This window comes from Schistocerca serialis, chromosome 7 (genome assembly GCF_023864345.2).
Source record: "Schistocerca serialis cubense isolate TAMUIC-IGC-003099 chromosome 7, iqSchSeri2.2, whole genome shotgun sequence".
NCBI lineage: Eukaryota > Metazoa > Arthropoda > Insecta > Orthoptera > Acrididae > Schistocerca > Schistocerca serialis.
Genome location: NC_064644.1, coordinates 603,854,093 through 603,869,055, shown reverse-complemented (window position 1 = coordinate 603,869,055; position 14,963 = coordinate 603,854,093). Strand labels below are relative to the sequence as shown.

Genomic DNA, 14,963 nt, shown 5'->3' with positions numbered 1-14,963 from the left:
ATGGTCGCTAATGCGGTGCGTTTCCAGCTGAAGGGCTCCGATTCACTAGTCCATAAGAATAAAGTACCAGAAAAGTGCGCTAGGCGGCGCCTCCTTAGCTCAGTGGCAGAGCGCTGGTCTAGTAAACCAGAGGTCGTGAGTTCGATCCTCACAGGAGGCAAATGAATTTTGTAACAGCCCCTTCTACCTTTGCCCTTTCGAAAAAAGCGGTCAAGAATAAAAAGAATTATGAATGGGTGCGGTATTTAAGAAATGCTCTCGCAAATGAATAGTGCGAATGCTGCTATTAAAGTAGGCACCAGAAACTGCTGCTTTTGGCAGTCTCTGGAGAATGCCGACGTGAAATACTTAGTTCTTGTGATGTATTTTCTACCCCTGGTAGAGACCCTCGCGGTTGTCGTCGTCGTCGTCGGCGGCGGCGCCGCCGCCGCTTTGGTAATAGCGGCAAGTCGCCATTGTATGACATAGGGTGACGTACCCTCTGCAACCGACTGAGATGGCAGTAAGCGATTGAAGCTGATTTGCAACCTCTTGCTTGATCAGCGTCATAAGGGCTTGAATGTAACTTGCGATGGGACACAGCAAGAAGTAGCTTCGCATTTTTAGTACTGAAATTGGAGAATTGCGTCAAAGATGGGAAATTCATTCCGGCAAGCGTACAAATGGCGAAAATGAGGTGTGTGTGGGGAAGCACATTGCGCCAGTGACCGTGTGGCCTAATGGATAAGGCGTCGGACTTCGGATCCGAAGATTGCAGGTTCGAATCCTGTCACGGTCGACTTTTTCCAGTTCTGCAAAAGATGCATGCTGTTTCACTGTGTTGTTTGAGTACTACAAAACTAGTTGAAAGTTGCTGCTGTCCGCTTCCTGGCTGCAAACCGGCGTCTACCTGAAGCACAAGCAAGACAGGGGGTTCTGTAGCGAAATTTTCGGCAAAGTGCCGATCAGGAGAGTTTTTGTTGGAACTACTGCGTCTGATTCAGGACCCAAGAGCTACGCCACAGGCATCTGTTACAATTGTTCATTGAATAGGATTGTAGCTCATTTGTGGCAGCAGGAAATAAGCTGTAGTGAAAAGGACCTTCCATAGATGGTCGCAGGTCCGATAAGTACTGTATGGCTCGTAACACGTTGTGTGGGGCCCGGCTAGCTCAGTCGGTCGAGCATGAGACTCTTAATCTCAGGGTCGTGGGTTCGAGCCCCACGCTGGGCGGGCGCAAAATTTTGTGTCTACGCGGATGCAACCTGCGCCCCTCTCGTGAGCCTTGCGTAATGAACGTAACGGGTTAAGACGATGCCTAGCTTCGTATTAATATCAGAGGAATGGTTTTTGAAACTGAAAGTAACTCTGAAGTGAAATAAATGTGTTGTTTTGGAATTTTAGGTGTACATCGATATCGTGTGAGATGTGTAGGAAAGCAGCAGCTGTGCTAACTAAATACAAATAATGGTCGCTAATGCGGTGCGTTTCCAGCTGAAGGGCTCCGATTCACTAGTCCATAAGAATAAAGTACCAGAAAAGTGCGCTAGGCGGCGCCTCCTTAGCTCAGTGGCAGAGCGCTGGTCTAGTAAACCAGAGGTCGTGAGTTCGATCCTCACAGGAGGCAAATGAATTTTGTAACAGCCCCTTCTACCTTTGCCCTTTCGAAAAAAGCGGTCAAGAATAAAAAGAATTATGAATGGGTGCGGTATTTAAGAAATGCTCTCGCAAATGAATAGTGCGAATGCTGCTATTAAAGTAGGCACCAGAAACTGCTGCTTTTGGCAGTCTCTGGAGAATGCCGACGTGAAATACTTAGTTCTTGTGATGTATTTTCTACCCCTGGTAGAGACCCTCGCGGTTGTCGTCGTCGTCGTCGTCGGCGGCGGCGCCGCCGCCGCTTTGGTAATAGCGGCAAGTCGCCATTGTATGACATAGGGTGACGTACCCTCTGCAACCGACTGAGATGGCAGTAAGCGATTGAAGCTGATTTGCAACCTCTTGCTTGATCAGCGTCATAAGGGCTTGAATGTAACTTGCGATGGGACACAGCAAGAAGTAGCTTCGCATTTTTAGTACTGAAATTGGAGAATTGCGTCAAAGATGGGAAATTCATTCCGGCAAGCGTACAAATGGCGAAAATGAGGTGTGTGTGGGGAAGCACATTGCGCCAGTGACCGTGTGGCCTAATGGATAAGGCGTCGGACTTCGGATCCGAAGATTGCAGGTTCGAATCCTGTCACGGTCGACTTTTTCCAGTTCTGCAAAAGATGCATGCTGTTTCACTGTGTTGTTTGAGTACTACAAAACTAGTTGAAAGTTGCTGCTGTCCGCTTCCTGGCTGCAAACCGGCGTCTACCTGAAGCACAAGCAAGACAGGGGGTTCTGTAGCGAAATTTTCGGCAAAGTGCCGATCAGGAGAGTTTTTGTTGGAACTACTGCGTCTGATTCAGGACCCAAGAGCTACGCCACAGGCATCTGTTACAATTGTTCATTGAATAGGATTGTAGCTCATTTGTGGCAGCAGGAAATAAGCTGTAGTGAAAAGGACCTTCCATAGATGGTCGCAGGTCCGATAAGTACTGTATGGCTCGTAACACGTTGTGTGGGGCCCGGCTAGCTCAGTCGGTCGAGCATGAGACTCTTAATCTCAGGGTCGTGGGTTCGAGCCCCACGCTGGGCGGGCGCAAAACTTTGTGTCTACGCGGATGCAACCTGCGCCCCTCTCGTGAGCCTTGCGTAATGAACGTAACGGGTTAAGACGATGCCTAGCTTCGTATTAATATCAGAGGAATGGTTTTTGAAACTGAAAGTAACTCTGAAGTGAAATAAATGTGTTGTTTTGGAATTTTAGGTGTACATCGATATCTTGTGAGATGTGTAGGAAAGCAGCAGCTGTGCTAACTAAATACAAATAATGGTCGCTAATGCGGTGCGTTTCCAGCTGAAGGGCTCCGATTCACTAGTCCATAAGAATAAAGTACCAGAAAAGTGCGCTAGGCGGCGCCTCCTTAGCTCAGTGGCAGAGCACTGGTCTAGTAAACCAGAGGTCGTGAGTTCGATCCTCACAGGAGGCAAATGAATTTTGTAACAGCCCCTTCTACCTTTGCCCTTTCGAAAAAAGCGGTCAAGAATAAAAAGAATTATGAATGGGTGCGGTATTTAAGAAATGCTCTCGCAAATGAATAGTGCGAATGCTGCTATTAAAGTAGGCACCAGAAACTGCTGCTTTTGGCAGTCTCTGGAGAATGCCGACGTGAAATACTTAGTTCTTGTGATGTATTTTCTACCCCTGGTAGAGACCCTCGCGGTTGTCGTCGTCGTCGTCGGCGGCGGCGCCGCCGCCGCTTTGGTAATAGCGGCAAGTCGCCATTGTATGACATAGGGTGACGTACCCTCTGCAACCGACTGAGATGGCAGTAAGCGATTGAAGCTGATTTGCAACCTCTTGCTTGATCAGCGTCATAAGGGCTTGAATGTAACTTGCGATGGGACACAGCAAGAAGTAGCTTCGCATTTTTAGTACTGAAATTGGAGAATTGCGTCAAAGATGGGAAATTCATTCCGGCAAGCGTACAAATGGCGAAAATGAGGTGTGTGTGGGGAAGCACATTGCGCCAGTGACCGTGTGGCCTAATGGATAAGGCGTCGGACTTCGGATCCGAAGATTGCAGGTTCGAATCCTGTCACGGTCGACTTTTTCCAGTTCTGCAAAAGATGCATGCTGTTTCACTGTGTTGTTTGAGTACTACAAAACTAGTTGAAAGTTGCTGCTGTCCGCTTCCTGGCTGCAAACCGGCGTCTACCTGAAGCACAAGCAAGACAGGGGGTTCTGTAGCGAAATTTTCGGCAAAGTGCCGATCAGGAGAGTTTTTGTTGGAACTACTGCGTCTGATTCAGGACCCAAGAGCTACGCCACAGGCATCTGTTACAATTGTTCATTGAATAGGATTGTAGCTCATTTGTGGCAGCAGGAAATAAGCTGTAGTGAAAAGGACCTTCCATAGATGGTCGCAGGTCCGATAAGTACTGTATGGCTCGTAACACGTTGTGTGGGGCCCGGCTAGCTCAGTCGGTCGAGCATGAGACTCTTAATCTCAGGGTCGTGGGTTCGAGCCCCACGCTGGGCGGGCGCAAAATTTTGTGTCTACGCGGATGCAACCTGCGCCCCTCTCGTGAGCCTTGCGTAATGAACGTAACGGGTTAAGACGATGCCTAGCTTCGTATTAATATCAGAGGAATGGTTTTTGAAACTGAAAGTAACTCTGAAGTGAAATAAATGTGTTGTTTTGGAATTTTAGGTGTACATCGATATCGTGTGAGATGTGTAGGAAAGCAGCAGCTGTGCTAACTAAATACAAATAATGGTCGCTAATGCGGTGCGTTTCCAGCTGAAGGGCTCCGATTCACTAGTCCATAAGAATAAAGTACCAGAAAAGTGCGCTAGGCGGCGCCTCCTTAGCTCAGTGGCAGAGCGCTGGTCTAGTAAACCAGAGGTCGTGAGTTCGATCCTCACAGGAGGCAAATGAATTTTGTAACAGCCCCTTCTACCTTTGCCCTTTCGAAAAAAGCGGTCAAGAATAAAAAGAATTATGAATGGGTGCGGTATTTAAGAAATGCTCTCGCAAATTAATAGTGCGAATGCTGCTATTAAAGTAGGCACCAGAAACTGCTGCTTTTGGCAGTCTCTGGAGAATGCCGACGTGAAATACTTAGTTCTTGTGATGTATTTTCTACCCCTGGTAGAGACCCTCGCGGTTGTCGTCGTCGTCGTCGGCGGCGGCGGCGCCGCCGCCGCTTTGGTAATAGCGGCAAGTCGCCATTGTATGACATAGGGTGACGTACCCTCTGCAACCGACTGAGATGGCAGTAAGCGATTGAAGCTGATTTGCAACCTCTTGCTTGATCAGCGTCATAAGGGCTTGAATGTAACTTGCGATGGGACACAGCAAGAAGTAGCTTCGCATTTTTAGTACTGAAATTGGAGAATTGCGTCAAAGATGGGAAATTCATTCCGGCAAGCGTACAAATGGCGAAAATGAGGTGTGTGTGGGGAAGCACATTGCGCCAGTGACCGTGTGGCCTAATGGATAAGGCGTCGGACTTCGGATCCGAAGATTGCAGGTTCGAATCCTGTCACGGTCGACTTTTTCCAGTTCTGCAAAAGATGCATGCTGTTTCACTGTGTTGTTTGAGTACTACAAAACTAGTTGAAAGTTGCTGCTGTCCGCTTCCTGGCTGCAAACCGGCGTCTACCTGAAGCACAAGCAAGACAGGGGGTTCTGTAGCGAAATTTTCGGCAAAGTGCCGATCAGGAGAGTTTTTGTTGGAACTACTGCGTCTGATTCAGGACCCAAGAGCTACGCCACAGGCATCTGTTACAATTGTTCATTGAATAGGATTGTAGCTCATTTGTGGCAGCAGGAAATAAGCTGTAGTGAAAAGGACCTTCCATAGATGGTCGCAGGTCCGATAAGTACTGTATGGCTCGTAACACGTTGTGTGGGGCCCGGCTAGCTCAGTCGGTCGAGCATGAGACTCTTAATCTCAGGGTCGTGGGTTCGAGCCCCACGCTGGGCGGGCGCAAAACTTTGTGTCTACGCGGATGCAACCTGCGCCCCTCTCGTGAGCCTTGCGTAATGAACGTAACGGGTTAAGACGATGCCTAGCTTCGTATTAATATCAGAGGAATGGTTTTTGAAACTGAAAGTAACTCTGAAGTGAAATAAATGTGTTGTTTTGGAATTTTAGGTGTACATCGATATCTTGTGAGATGTGTAGGAAAGCAGCAGCTGTGCTAACTAAATACAAATAATGGTCGCTAATGCGGTGCGTTTCCAGCTGAAGGGCTCCGATTCACTAGTCCATAAGAATAAAGTACCAGAAAAGTGCGCTAGGCGGCGCCTCCTTAGCTCAGTGGCAGAGCACTGGTCTAGTAAACCAGAGGTCGTGAGTTCGATCCTCACAGGAGGCAAATGAATTTTGTAACAGCCCCTTCTACCTTTGCCCTTTCGAAAAAAGCGGTCAAGAATAAAAAGAATTATGAATGGGTGCGGTATTTAAGAAATGCTCTCGCAAATGAATAGTGCGAATGCTGCTATTAAAGTAGGCACCAGAAACTGCTGCTTTTGGCAGTCTCTGGAGAATGCCGACGTGAAATACTTAGTTCTTGTGATGTATTTTCTACCCCTGGTAGAGACCCTCGCGGTTGTCGTCGTCGTCGGCGGCGGCGGCGGCGGCGCCGCCGCCGCTTTGGTAATAGCGGCAAGTCGCCATTGTATGACATAGGGTGACGTACCCTCTGCAACCGACTGAGATGGCAGTAAGCGATTGAAGCTGATTTGCAACCTCTTGCTTGATCAGCGTCATAAGGGCTTGAATGTAACTTGCGATGGGACACAGCAAGAAGTAGCTTCGCATTTTTAGTACTGAAATTGGAGAATTGCGTCAAAGATGGGAAATTCATTCCGGCAAGCGTACAAATGGCGAAAATGAGGTGTGTGTGGGGAAGCACATTGCGCCAGTGACCGTGTGGCCTAATGGATAAGGCGTCGGACTTCGGATCCGAAGATTGCAGGTTCGAATCCTGTCACGGTCGACTTTTTCCAGTTCTGCAAAAGATGCATGCTGTTTCACTGTGTTGTTTGAGTACTACAAAACTAGTTGAAAGTTGCTGCTGTCCGCTTCCTGGCTGCAAACCGGCGTCTACCTGAAGCACAAGCAAGACAGGGGGTTCTGTAGCGAAATTTTCGGCAAAGTGCCGATCAGGAGAGTTTTTGTTGGAACTACTGCGTCTGATTCAGGACCCAAGAGCTACGCCACAGGCATCTGTTACAATTGTTCATTGAATAGGATTGTAGCTCATTTGTGGCAGCAGGAAATAAGCTGTAGTGAAAAGGACCTTCCATAGATGGTCGCAGGTCCCATAAGTACTGTATGGCTCGTAACACGTTGTGTGGGGCCCGGCTAGCTCAGTCGGTCGAGCATGAGACTCTTAATCTCAGGGTCGTGGGTTCGAGCCCCACGCTGGGCGGGCGCAAAACTTTGTGTCTACGCGGATGCAACCTGCGCCCCTCTCGTGAGCCTTGCGTAATGAACGTAACGGGTTAAGACGATGCCTAGCTTCGTATTAATATCAGAGGAATGGTTTCCGAAACTGAAAGTAACTCTGAAATGAAATAAATGTGTTGTTTTGGAATTTTAGGTGTACATCGATATCGTGTGAGATGTGTAGGAAAGCAGCAGCTGTGCTAACTAAATACAAATAATGGTCGCTAATGCGGTGCGTTTCCAGCTGAAGGGCTCCGATTCACTAGTCCATAAGAATAAAGTACCAGAAAAGTGCGCTAGGCGGCGCCTCCTTAGCTCAGTGGCAGAGCGCTGGTCTAGTAAACCAGAGGTCGTGAGTTCGATCCTCACAGGAGGCAAATGAATTTTGTAACAGCCCCTTCTACCTTTGCCCTTTCGAAAAAAGCGGTCAAGAATAAAAAGAATTATGAATGGGTGCGGTATTTAAGAAATGCTCTCGCAAATGAATAGTGCGAATGCTGCTATTAAAGTAGGCACCAGAAACTGCTGCTTTTGGCAGTCTCTGGAGAATGCCGACGTGAAATACTTAGTTCTTGTGATGTATTTTCTACCCCTGGTAGAGACCCTCGCGGTTGTCGTCGTCGTCGTCGGCGGCGGCGGCGGCGCCGCCGCCGCTTTGGTAATAGCGGCAAGTCGCCATTGTATGACATAGGGTGACGTACCCTCTGCAACCGACTGAGATGGCAGTAAGCGATTGAAGCTGATTTGCAACCTCTTGCTTGATCAGCGTCATAAGGGCTTGAATGTAACTTGCGATGGGACACAGCAAGAAGTAGCTTCGCATTTTTAGTACTGAAATTGGAGAATTGCGTCAAAGATGGGAAATTCATTCCGGCAAGCGTACAAATGGCGAAAATGAGGTGTGTGTGGGGAAGCACATTGCGCCAGTGACCGTGTGGCCTAATGGATAAGGCGTCGGACTTCGGATCCGAAGATTGCAGGTTCGAATCCTGTCACGGTCGACTTTTTCCAGTTCTGCAAAAGATGCATGCTGTTTCACTGTGTTGTTTGAGTACTACAAAACTAGTTGAAAGTTGCTGCTGTCCGCTTCCTGGCTGCAAACCGGCGTCTACCTGAAGCACAAGCAAGACAGGGGGTTCTGTAGCGAAATTTTCGGCAAAGTGCCGATCAGGAGAGTTTTTGTTGGAACTACTGCGTCTGATTCAGGACCCAAGAGCTACGCCACAGGCATCTGTTACAATTGTTCATTGAATAGGATTGTAGCTCATTTGTGGCAGCAGGAAATAAGCTGTAGTGAAAAGGACCTTCCATAGATGGTCGCAGGTCCGATAAGTACTGTATGGCTCGTAACACGTTGTGTGGGGCCCGGCTAGCTCAGTCGGTCGAGCATGAGACTCTTAATCTCAGGGTCGTGGGTTCGAGCCCCACGCTGGGCGGGCGCAAAACTTTGTGTCTACGCGGATGCAACCTGCGCCCCTCTCGTGAGCCTTGCGTAATGAACGTAACGGGTTAAGACGATGCCTAGCTTCGTATTAATATCAGAGGAATGGTTTTTGAAACTGAAAGTAACTCTGAAGTGAAATAAATGTGTTGTTTTGGAATTTTAGGTGTACATCGATATCTTGTGAGATGTGTAGGAAAGCAGCAGCTGTGCTAACTAAATACAAATAATGGTCGCTAATGCGGTGCGTTTCCAGCTGAAGGGCTCCGATTCACTAGTCCATAAGAATAAAGTACCAGAAAAGTGCGCTAGGCGGCGCCTCCTTAGCTCAGTGGCAGAGCACTGGTCTAGTAAACCAGAGGTCGTGAGTTCGATCCTCACAGGAGGCAAATGAATTTTGTAACAGCCCCTTCTACCTTTGCCCTTTCGAAAAAAGCGGTCAAGAATAAAAAGAATTATGAATGGGTGCGGTATTTAAGAAATGCTCTCGCAAATGAATAGTGCGAATGCTGCTATTAAAGTAGGCACCAGAAACTGCTGCTTTTGGCAGTCTCTGGAGAATGCCGACGTGAAATACTTAGTCCTTGTGATGTATTTTCTACCCCTGGTAGAGACCCTCGCGGTTGTCGTCGTCGTCGTCGTCGTCGGCGGCGCCGCCGCCGCTTTGGTAATAGCGGCAAGTCGCCATTGTATGACATAGGGTGACGTACCCTCTGCAACCGACTGAGATGGCAGTAAGCGATTGAAGCTGATTTGCAACCTCTTGCTTGATCAGCGTCATAAGGGCTTGAATGTAACTTGCGATGGGACACAGCAAGAAGTAGCTTCGCATTTTTAGTACTGAAATTGGAGAATTGCGTCAAAGATGGGAAATTCATTCCGGCAAGCGTACAAATGGCGAAAATGAGGTGTGTGTGGGGAAGCACATTGCGCCAGTGACCGTGTGGCCTAATGGATAAGGCGTCGGACTTCGGATCCGAAGATTGCAGGTTCGAATCCTGTCACGGTCGACTTTTTCCAGTTCTGCAAAAGATGCATGCTGTTTCACTGTGTTGTTTGAGTACTACAAAACTAGTTGAAAGTTGCTGCTGTCCGCTTCCTGGCTGCAAACCGGCGTCTACCTGAAGCACAAGCAAGACAGGGGGTTCTGTAGCGAAATTTTCGGCAAAGTGCCGATCAGGAGAGTTTTTGTTGGAACTACTGCGTCTGATTCAGGACCCAAGAGCTACGCCACAGGCATCTGTTACAATTGTTCATTGAATAGGATTGTAGCTCATTTGTGGCAGCAGGAAATAAGCTGTAGTGAAAAGGACCTTCCATAGATGGTCGCAGGTCCGATAAGTACTGTATGGCTCGTAACACGTTGTGTGGGGCCCGGCTAGCTCAGTCGGTCGAGCATGAGACTCTTAATCTCAGGGTCGTGGGTTCGAGCCCCACGCTGGGCGGGCGCAAAACTTTGTGTCTACGCGGATGCAACCTGCGCCCCTCTCGTGAGCCTTGCGTAATGAACGTAACGGGTTAAGACGATGCCTAGCTTCGTATTAATATCAGAGGAATGGTTTTTGAAACTGAAAGTAACTCTGAAGTGAAATAAATGTGTTGTTTTGGAATTTTAGGTGTACATCGATATCTTGTGAGATGTGTAGGAAAGCAGCAGCTGTGCTAACTAAATACAAATAATGGTCGCTAATGCGGTGCGTTTCCAGCTGAAGGGCTCCGATTCACTAGTCCATAAGAATAAAGTACCAGAAAAGTGCGCTAGGCGGCGCCTCCTTAGCTCAGTGGCAGAGCACTGGTCTAGTAAACCAGAGGTCGTGAGTTCGATCCTCACAGGAGGCAAATGAATTTTGTAACAGCCCCTTCTACCTTTGCCCTTTCGAAAAAAGCGGTCAAGAATAAAAAGAATTATGAATGGGTGCGGTATTTAAGAAATGCTCTCGCAAATGAATAGTGCGAATGCTGCTATTAAAGTAGGCACCAGAAACTGCTGCTTTTGGCAGTCTCTGGAGAATGCCGACGTGAAATACTTAGTTCTTGTGATGTATTTTCTACCCCTGGTAGAGACCCTCGCGGTTGTCGTCGTCGTCGGCGGCGGCGGCGGCGCCGCCGCCGCTTTGGTAATAGCGGCAAGTCGCCATTGTATGACATAGGGTGACGTACCCTCTGCAATCGACTGAGATGGCAGTAAGCGATTGAAGCTGATTTGCAACCTCTTGCTTGATCAGCGTCATAAGGGCTTGAATGTAACTTGCGATGGGACACAGCAAGAAGTAGCTTCGCATTTTTAGTACTGAAATTGGAGAATTGCGTCAAAGATGGGAAATTCATTCCGGCAAGCGTACAAATGGCGAAAATGAGGTGTGTGTGTGGAAGCACATTGCGCCAGTGACCGTGTGGCCTAATGGATAAGGCGTCGGACTTCGGATCCGAAGATTGCAGGTTCGAATCCTGTCACGGTCGACTTTTTCCAGTTCTGCAAAAGATGCATGCTGTTTCACTGTGTTGTTTGAGTACTACAAAACTAGTTGAAAGTTGCTGCTGTCCGCTTCCTGGCTGCAAACCGGCGTCTACCTGAAGCACAAGCAAGACAGGGGGTTCTGTAGCGAAATTTTCGGCAAAGTGCCGATCAGGAGAGTTTTTGTTGGAACTACTGCGTCTGATTCAGGACCCAAGAGCTACGCCACAGGCATCTGTTACAATTGTTCATTGAATAGGATTGTAGCTCATTTGTGGCAGCAGGAAATAAGCTGTAGTGAAAAGGACCTTCCATAGATGGTCGCAGGTCCGATAAGTACTGTATGGCTCGTAACACGTTGTGTGGGGCCCGGCTAGCTCAGTCGGTCGAGCATGAGACTCTTAATCTCAGGGTCGTGGGTTCGAGCCCCACGCTGGGCGGGCGCAAAACTTTGTGTCTACGCGGATGCAACCTGCGCCCCTCTCGTGAGCCTTGCGTAATGAACGTAACGGGTTAAGACGATGCCTAGCTTCGTATTAATATCAGAGGAATGGTTTTTGAAACTGAAAGTAACTCTGAAGTGAAATAAATGTGTTGTTTTGGAATTTTAGGTGTACATCGATATCTTGTGAGATGTGTAGGAAAGCAGCAGCTGTGCTAACTAAATACAAATAATGGTCGCTAATGCGGTGCGTTTCCAGCTGAAGGGCTCCGATTCACTAGTCCATAAGAATAAAGTACCAGAAAAGTGCGCTAGGCGGCGCCTCCTTAGCTCAGTGGCAGAGCACTGGTCTAGTAAACCAGAGGTCGTGAGTTCGATCCTCACAGGAGGCAAATGAATTTTGTAACAGCCCCTTCTACCTTTGCCCTTTCGAAAAAAGCGGTCAAGAATAAAAAGAATTATGAATGGGTGCGGTATTTAAGAAATGCTCTCGCAAATGAATAGTGCGAATGCTGCTATTAAAGTAGGCACCAGAAACTGCTGCTTTTGGCAGTCTCTGGAGAATGCCGACGTGAAATACTTAGTTCTTGTGATGTATTTTCTACCCCTGGTAGAGACCCTCGCGGTTGTCGTCGTCGTCGGCGGCGGCGGCGGCGCCGCCGCCGCTTTGGTAATAGCGGCAAGTCGCCATTGTATGACATAGGGTGACGTACCCTCTGCAACCGACTGAGATGGCAGTAAGCGATTGAAGCTGATTTGCAACCTCTTGCTTGATCAGCGTCATAAGGGCTTGAATGTAACTTGCGATGGGACACAGCAAGAAGTAGCTTCGCATTTTTAGTACTGAAATTGGAGAATTGCGTCAAAGATGGGAAATTCATTCCGGCAAGCGTACAAATGGCGAAAATGAGGTGTGTGTGGGGAAGCACATTGCGCCAGTGACCGTGTGGCCTAATGGATAAGGCGTCGGACTTCGGATCCGAAGATTGCAGGTTCGAATCCTGTCACGGTCGACTTTTTCCAGTTCTGCAAAAGATGCATGCTGTTTCACTGTGTTGTTTGAGTACTACAAAACTAGTTGAAAGTTGCTGCTGTCCGCTTCCTGGCTGCAAACCGGCGTCTACCTGAAGCACAAGCAAGACAGGGGGTTCTGTAGCGAAATTTTCGGCAAAGTGCCGATCAGGAGAGTTTTTGTTGGAACTACTGCGTCTGATTCAGGACCCAAGAGCTACGCCACAGGCATCTGTTACAATTGTTCATTGAATAGGATTGTAGCTCATTTGTGGCAGCAGGAAATAAGCTGTAGTGAAAAGGACCTTCCATAGATGGTCGCAGGTCCCATAAGTACTGTATGGCTCGTAACACGTTGTGTGGGGCCCGGCTAGCTCAGTCGGTCGAGCATGAGACTCTTAATCTCAGGGTCGTGGGTTCGAGCCCCACGCTGGGCGGGCGCAAAACTTTGTGTCTACGCGGATGCAACCTGCGCCCCTCTCGTGAGCCTTGCGTAATGAACGTAACGGGTTAAGACGATGCCTAGCTTCGTATTAATATCAGAGGAATGGTTTCCGAAACTGAAAGTAACTCTGAAATGAAATAAATGTGTTGTTTTGGAATTTTAGGTGTACATCGATATCGTGTGAGATGTGTAGGAAAGCAGCAGCTGTGCTAACTAAATACAAATAATGGTCGCTAATGCGGTGCGTTTCCAGCTGAAGGGCTCCGATTCACTAGTCCATAAGAATAAAGTACCAGAAAAGTGCGCTAGGCGGCGCCTCCTTAGCTCAGTGGCAGAGCGCTGGTCTAGTAAACCAGAGGTCGTGAGTTCGATCCTCACAGGAGGCAAATGAATTTTGTAACAGCCCCTTCTACCTTTGCCCTTTCGAAAAAAGCGGTCAAGAATAAAAAGAATTATGAATGGGTGCGGTATTTAAGAAATGCTCTCGCAAATGAATAGTGCGAATGCTGCTATTAAAGTAGGCACCAGAAACTGCTGCTTTTGGCAGTCTCTGGAGAATGCCGACGTGAAATACTTAGTCCTTGTGATGTATTTTCTACCCCTGGTAGAGACCCTCGCGGTTGTCGTCGTCGTCGTCGTCGTCGTCGTCGGCGCCGCCGCCGCTTTGGTAATAGCGGCAAGTCGCCATTGTATGACATAGGGTGACGTACCCTCTGCAACCGACTGAGATGGCAGTAAGCGATTGAAGCTGATTTGCAACCTCTTGCTTGATCAGCGTCATAAGGGCTTGAATGTAACTTGCGATGGGACACAGCAAGAAGTAGCTTCGCATTTTTAGTACTGAAATTGGAGAATTGCGTCAAAGATGGGAAATTCATTCCGGCAAGCGTACAAATGGCGAAAATGAGGTGTGTGTGGGGAAGCACATTGCGCCAGTGACCGTGTGGCCTAATGGATAAGGCGTCGGACTTCGGATCCGAAGATTGCAGGTTCGAATCCTGTCACGGTCGACTTTTTCCAGTTCTGCAAAAGATGCATGCTGTTTCACTGTGTTGTTTGAGTACTACAAAACTAGTTGAAAGTTGCTGCTGTCCGCTTCCTGGCTGCAAACCGGCGTCTACCTGAAGCACAAGCAAGACAGGGGGTTCTGTAGCTCAATTTTCGGCAAAGTGCCGATCAGGAGAGTTTTTGTTGGAACTACTGCGTCTGATTCAGGACCCAAGAGCTACGCCACAGGCATCTGTTACAATTGTTCATTGAATAGGATTGTAGCTCATTTGTGGCAGCAGGAAATAAGCTGTAGTGAAAAGGACCTTCCATAGATGGTCGCAGGTCCCATAAGTACTGTATGGCTCGTAACACGTTGTGTGGGGCCCGGCTAGCTCAGTCGGTCGAGCATGAGACTCTTAATCTCAGGGTCGTGGGTTCGAGCCCCACGCTGGGCGGGCGCAAAACTTTGTGTCTACGCGGATGCAACCTGCGCCCCTCTCGTGAGCCTTGCGTAATGAACGTAACGGGTTAAGACGATGCCTAGCTTCGTATTAATATCAGAGGAATGGTTTTTGAAACTGAAAGTAACTCTGAAATGAAATAAATGTGTTGTTTTGGAATTTTAGGTGTACATCGATATCGTGTGAGATGTGTAGGAAAGCAGCAGCTGTGCTAACTAAATACAAATAATGGTCGCTAATGCGGTGCGTTTCCAGCTGAAGGGCTCCGATTCACTAGTCCATAAGAATAAAGTACCAGAAAAGTGCGCTAGGCGGCGCCTCCTTAGCTCAGTGGCAGAGCGCTGGTCTAGTAAACCAGAGGTCGTGAGTTTGATCCTCACAGGAGGCAAATGAATTTTGTAACAGCCCCTTCTACCTTTGCCCTTTCGAAAAAAGCGGTCAAGAATAAAAAGAATTATGAATGGGTGCGGTATTTAAGAAATGCTCTCGCAAATGAATAGTGCGAATGCTGCTATTAAAGTAGGCACCAGAAACTGCTGCTTTTGGCAGTCTCTGGAGAATGCCGACGTGAAATACTTAGTCCTTGTGATGTATTTTCTACCCCTGGTAGAGACCCTCGCGGTTGTCGTCGTCGTCGTCGTCGTCGGCGCCGCCGCCGCTTTGGTAATAGCGGCAAGTCGCCATTGTA

General features: G+C 48.2%; 31 non-coding genes across 31 annotated transcripts; all 31 read left to right on the top strand.

The window, feature by feature from the left end:
• Window positions 1–88: 88 nt before the first annotated feature.
• On the top strand, window positions 89–160 carry Trnat-agu (transfer RNA threonine (anticodon AGU)). Its single transcript has one exon. It is a non-coding gene; the product is annotated as a tRNA-Thr (tRNA).
• A 545-nt stretch (window positions 161–705) lies between these two features.
• Window positions 706–778, top strand: Trnar-ucg (transfer RNA arginine (anticodon UCG)). Its single transcript has one exon. It is a non-coding gene; the product is annotated as a tRNA-Arg (tRNA).
• Window positions 779–1,140: 362 nt separating this feature from the next.
• On the top strand, window positions 1,141–1,213 carry Trnak-cuu (transfer RNA lysine (anticodon CUU)). Its single transcript has one exon. It is a non-coding gene; the product is annotated as a tRNA-Lys (tRNA).
• A 322-nt stretch (window positions 1,214–1,535) lies between these two features.
• Trnat-agu (transfer RNA threonine (anticodon AGU)) lies at window positions 1,536–1,607 on the top strand. Its single transcript has one exon. It is a non-coding gene; the product is annotated as a tRNA-Thr (tRNA).
• A 548-nt stretch (window positions 1,608–2,155) lies between these two features.
• On the top strand, window positions 2,156–2,228 carry Trnar-ucg (transfer RNA arginine (anticodon UCG)). Its single transcript has one exon. It is a non-coding gene; the product is annotated as a tRNA-Arg (tRNA).
• Window positions 2,229–2,590: 362 nt separating this feature from the next.
• Window positions 2,591–2,663, top strand: Trnak-cuu (transfer RNA lysine (anticodon CUU)). Its single transcript has one exon. It is a non-coding gene; the product is annotated as a tRNA-Lys (tRNA).
• Window positions 2,664–2,985: 322 nt separating this feature from the next.
• On the top strand, window positions 2,986–3,057 carry Trnat-agu (transfer RNA threonine (anticodon AGU)). The gene has a single exon. It is a non-coding gene; the product is annotated as a tRNA-Thr (tRNA).
• Window positions 3,058–3,602: 545 nt separating this feature from the next.
• Trnar-ucg (transfer RNA arginine (anticodon UCG)) lies at window positions 3,603–3,675 on the top strand. Its single transcript has one exon. It is a non-coding gene; the product is annotated as a tRNA-Arg (tRNA).
• Window positions 3,676–4,037: 362 nt separating this feature from the next.
• On the top strand, window positions 4,038–4,110 carry Trnak-cuu (transfer RNA lysine (anticodon CUU)). The gene has a single exon. It is a non-coding gene; the product is annotated as a tRNA-Lys (tRNA).
• A 322-nt stretch (window positions 4,111–4,432) lies between these two features.
• Window positions 4,433–4,504, top strand: Trnat-agu (transfer RNA threonine (anticodon AGU)). The gene has a single exon. It is a non-coding gene; the product is annotated as a tRNA-Thr (tRNA).
• Window positions 4,505–5,052: 548 nt separating this feature from the next.
• Trnar-ucg (transfer RNA arginine (anticodon UCG)) lies at window positions 5,053–5,125 on the top strand. Its single transcript has one exon. It is a non-coding gene; the product is annotated as a tRNA-Arg (tRNA).
• A 362-nt stretch (window positions 5,126–5,487) lies between these two features.
• Window positions 5,488–5,560, top strand: Trnak-cuu (transfer RNA lysine (anticodon CUU)). The gene has a single exon. It is a non-coding gene; the product is annotated as a tRNA-Lys (tRNA).
• A 322-nt stretch (window positions 5,561–5,882) lies between these two features.
• Trnat-agu (transfer RNA threonine (anticodon AGU)) lies at window positions 5,883–5,954 on the top strand. Its single transcript has one exon. It is a non-coding gene; the product is annotated as a tRNA-Thr (tRNA).
• Window positions 5,955–6,505: 551 nt separating this feature from the next.
• Window positions 6,506–6,578, top strand: Trnar-ucg (transfer RNA arginine (anticodon UCG)). Its single transcript has one exon. It is a non-coding gene; the product is annotated as a tRNA-Arg (tRNA).
• Window positions 6,579–6,940: 362 nt separating this feature from the next.
• Trnak-cuu (transfer RNA lysine (anticodon CUU)) lies at window positions 6,941–7,013 on the top strand. Its single transcript has one exon. It is a non-coding gene; the product is annotated as a tRNA-Lys (tRNA).
• Window positions 7,014–7,335: 322 nt separating this feature from the next.
• On the top strand, window positions 7,336–7,407 carry Trnat-agu (transfer RNA threonine (anticodon AGU)). The gene has a single exon. It is a non-coding gene; the product is annotated as a tRNA-Thr (tRNA).
• A 551-nt stretch (window positions 7,408–7,958) lies between these two features.
• Trnar-ucg (transfer RNA arginine (anticodon UCG)) lies at window positions 7,959–8,031 on the top strand. The gene has a single exon. It is a non-coding gene; the product is annotated as a tRNA-Arg (tRNA).
• A 362-nt stretch (window positions 8,032–8,393) lies between these two features.
• Window positions 8,394–8,466, top strand: Trnak-cuu (transfer RNA lysine (anticodon CUU)). Its single transcript has one exon. It is a non-coding gene; the product is annotated as a tRNA-Lys (tRNA).
• Window positions 8,467–8,788: 322 nt separating this feature from the next.
• Trnat-agu (transfer RNA threonine (anticodon AGU)) lies at window positions 8,789–8,860 on the top strand. Its single transcript has one exon. It is a non-coding gene; the product is annotated as a tRNA-Thr (tRNA).
• A 548-nt stretch (window positions 8,861–9,408) lies between these two features.
• Trnar-ucg (transfer RNA arginine (anticodon UCG)) lies at window positions 9,409–9,481 on the top strand. The gene has a single exon. It is a non-coding gene; the product is annotated as a tRNA-Arg (tRNA).
• Window positions 9,482–9,843: 362 nt separating this feature from the next.
• Trnak-cuu (transfer RNA lysine (anticodon CUU)) lies at window positions 9,844–9,916 on the top strand. Its single transcript has one exon. It is a non-coding gene; the product is annotated as a tRNA-Lys (tRNA).
• Window positions 9,917–10,238: 322 nt separating this feature from the next.
• Trnat-agu (transfer RNA threonine (anticodon AGU)) lies at window positions 10,239–10,310 on the top strand. The gene has a single exon. It is a non-coding gene; the product is annotated as a tRNA-Thr (tRNA).
• Window positions 10,311–10,858: 548 nt separating this feature from the next.
• On the top strand, window positions 10,859–10,931 carry Trnar-ucg (transfer RNA arginine (anticodon UCG)). Its single transcript has one exon. It is a non-coding gene; the product is annotated as a tRNA-Arg (tRNA).
• A 362-nt stretch (window positions 10,932–11,293) lies between these two features.
• Window positions 11,294–11,366, top strand: Trnak-cuu (transfer RNA lysine (anticodon CUU)). Its single transcript has one exon. It is a non-coding gene; the product is annotated as a tRNA-Lys (tRNA).
• Window positions 11,367–11,688: 322 nt separating this feature from the next.
• Trnat-agu (transfer RNA threonine (anticodon AGU)) lies at window positions 11,689–11,760 on the top strand. The gene has a single exon. It is a non-coding gene; the product is annotated as a tRNA-Thr (tRNA).
• Window positions 11,761–12,308: 548 nt separating this feature from the next.
• Window positions 12,309–12,381, top strand: Trnar-ucg (transfer RNA arginine (anticodon UCG)). The gene has a single exon. It is a non-coding gene; the product is annotated as a tRNA-Arg (tRNA).
• Window positions 12,382–12,743: 362 nt separating this feature from the next.
• Trnak-cuu (transfer RNA lysine (anticodon CUU)) lies at window positions 12,744–12,816 on the top strand. The gene has a single exon. It is a non-coding gene; the product is annotated as a tRNA-Lys (tRNA).
• Window positions 12,817–13,138: 322 nt separating this feature from the next.
• On the top strand, window positions 13,139–13,210 carry Trnat-agu (transfer RNA threonine (anticodon AGU)). Its single transcript has one exon. It is a non-coding gene; the product is annotated as a tRNA-Thr (tRNA).
• Window positions 13,211–13,761: 551 nt separating this feature from the next.
• Window positions 13,762–13,834, top strand: Trnar-ucg (transfer RNA arginine (anticodon UCG)). The gene has a single exon. It is a non-coding gene; the product is annotated as a tRNA-Arg (tRNA).
• A 362-nt stretch (window positions 13,835–14,196) lies between these two features.
• Trnak-cuu (transfer RNA lysine (anticodon CUU)) lies at window positions 14,197–14,269 on the top strand. Its single transcript has one exon. It is a non-coding gene; the product is annotated as a tRNA-Lys (tRNA).
• A 322-nt stretch (window positions 14,270–14,591) lies between these two features.
• On the top strand, window positions 14,592–14,663 carry Trnat-agu (transfer RNA threonine (anticodon AGU)). The gene has a single exon. It is a non-coding gene; the product is annotated as a tRNA-Thr (tRNA).
• The last annotated feature ends 300 nt before the right edge of the window (window positions 14,664–14,963 follow it).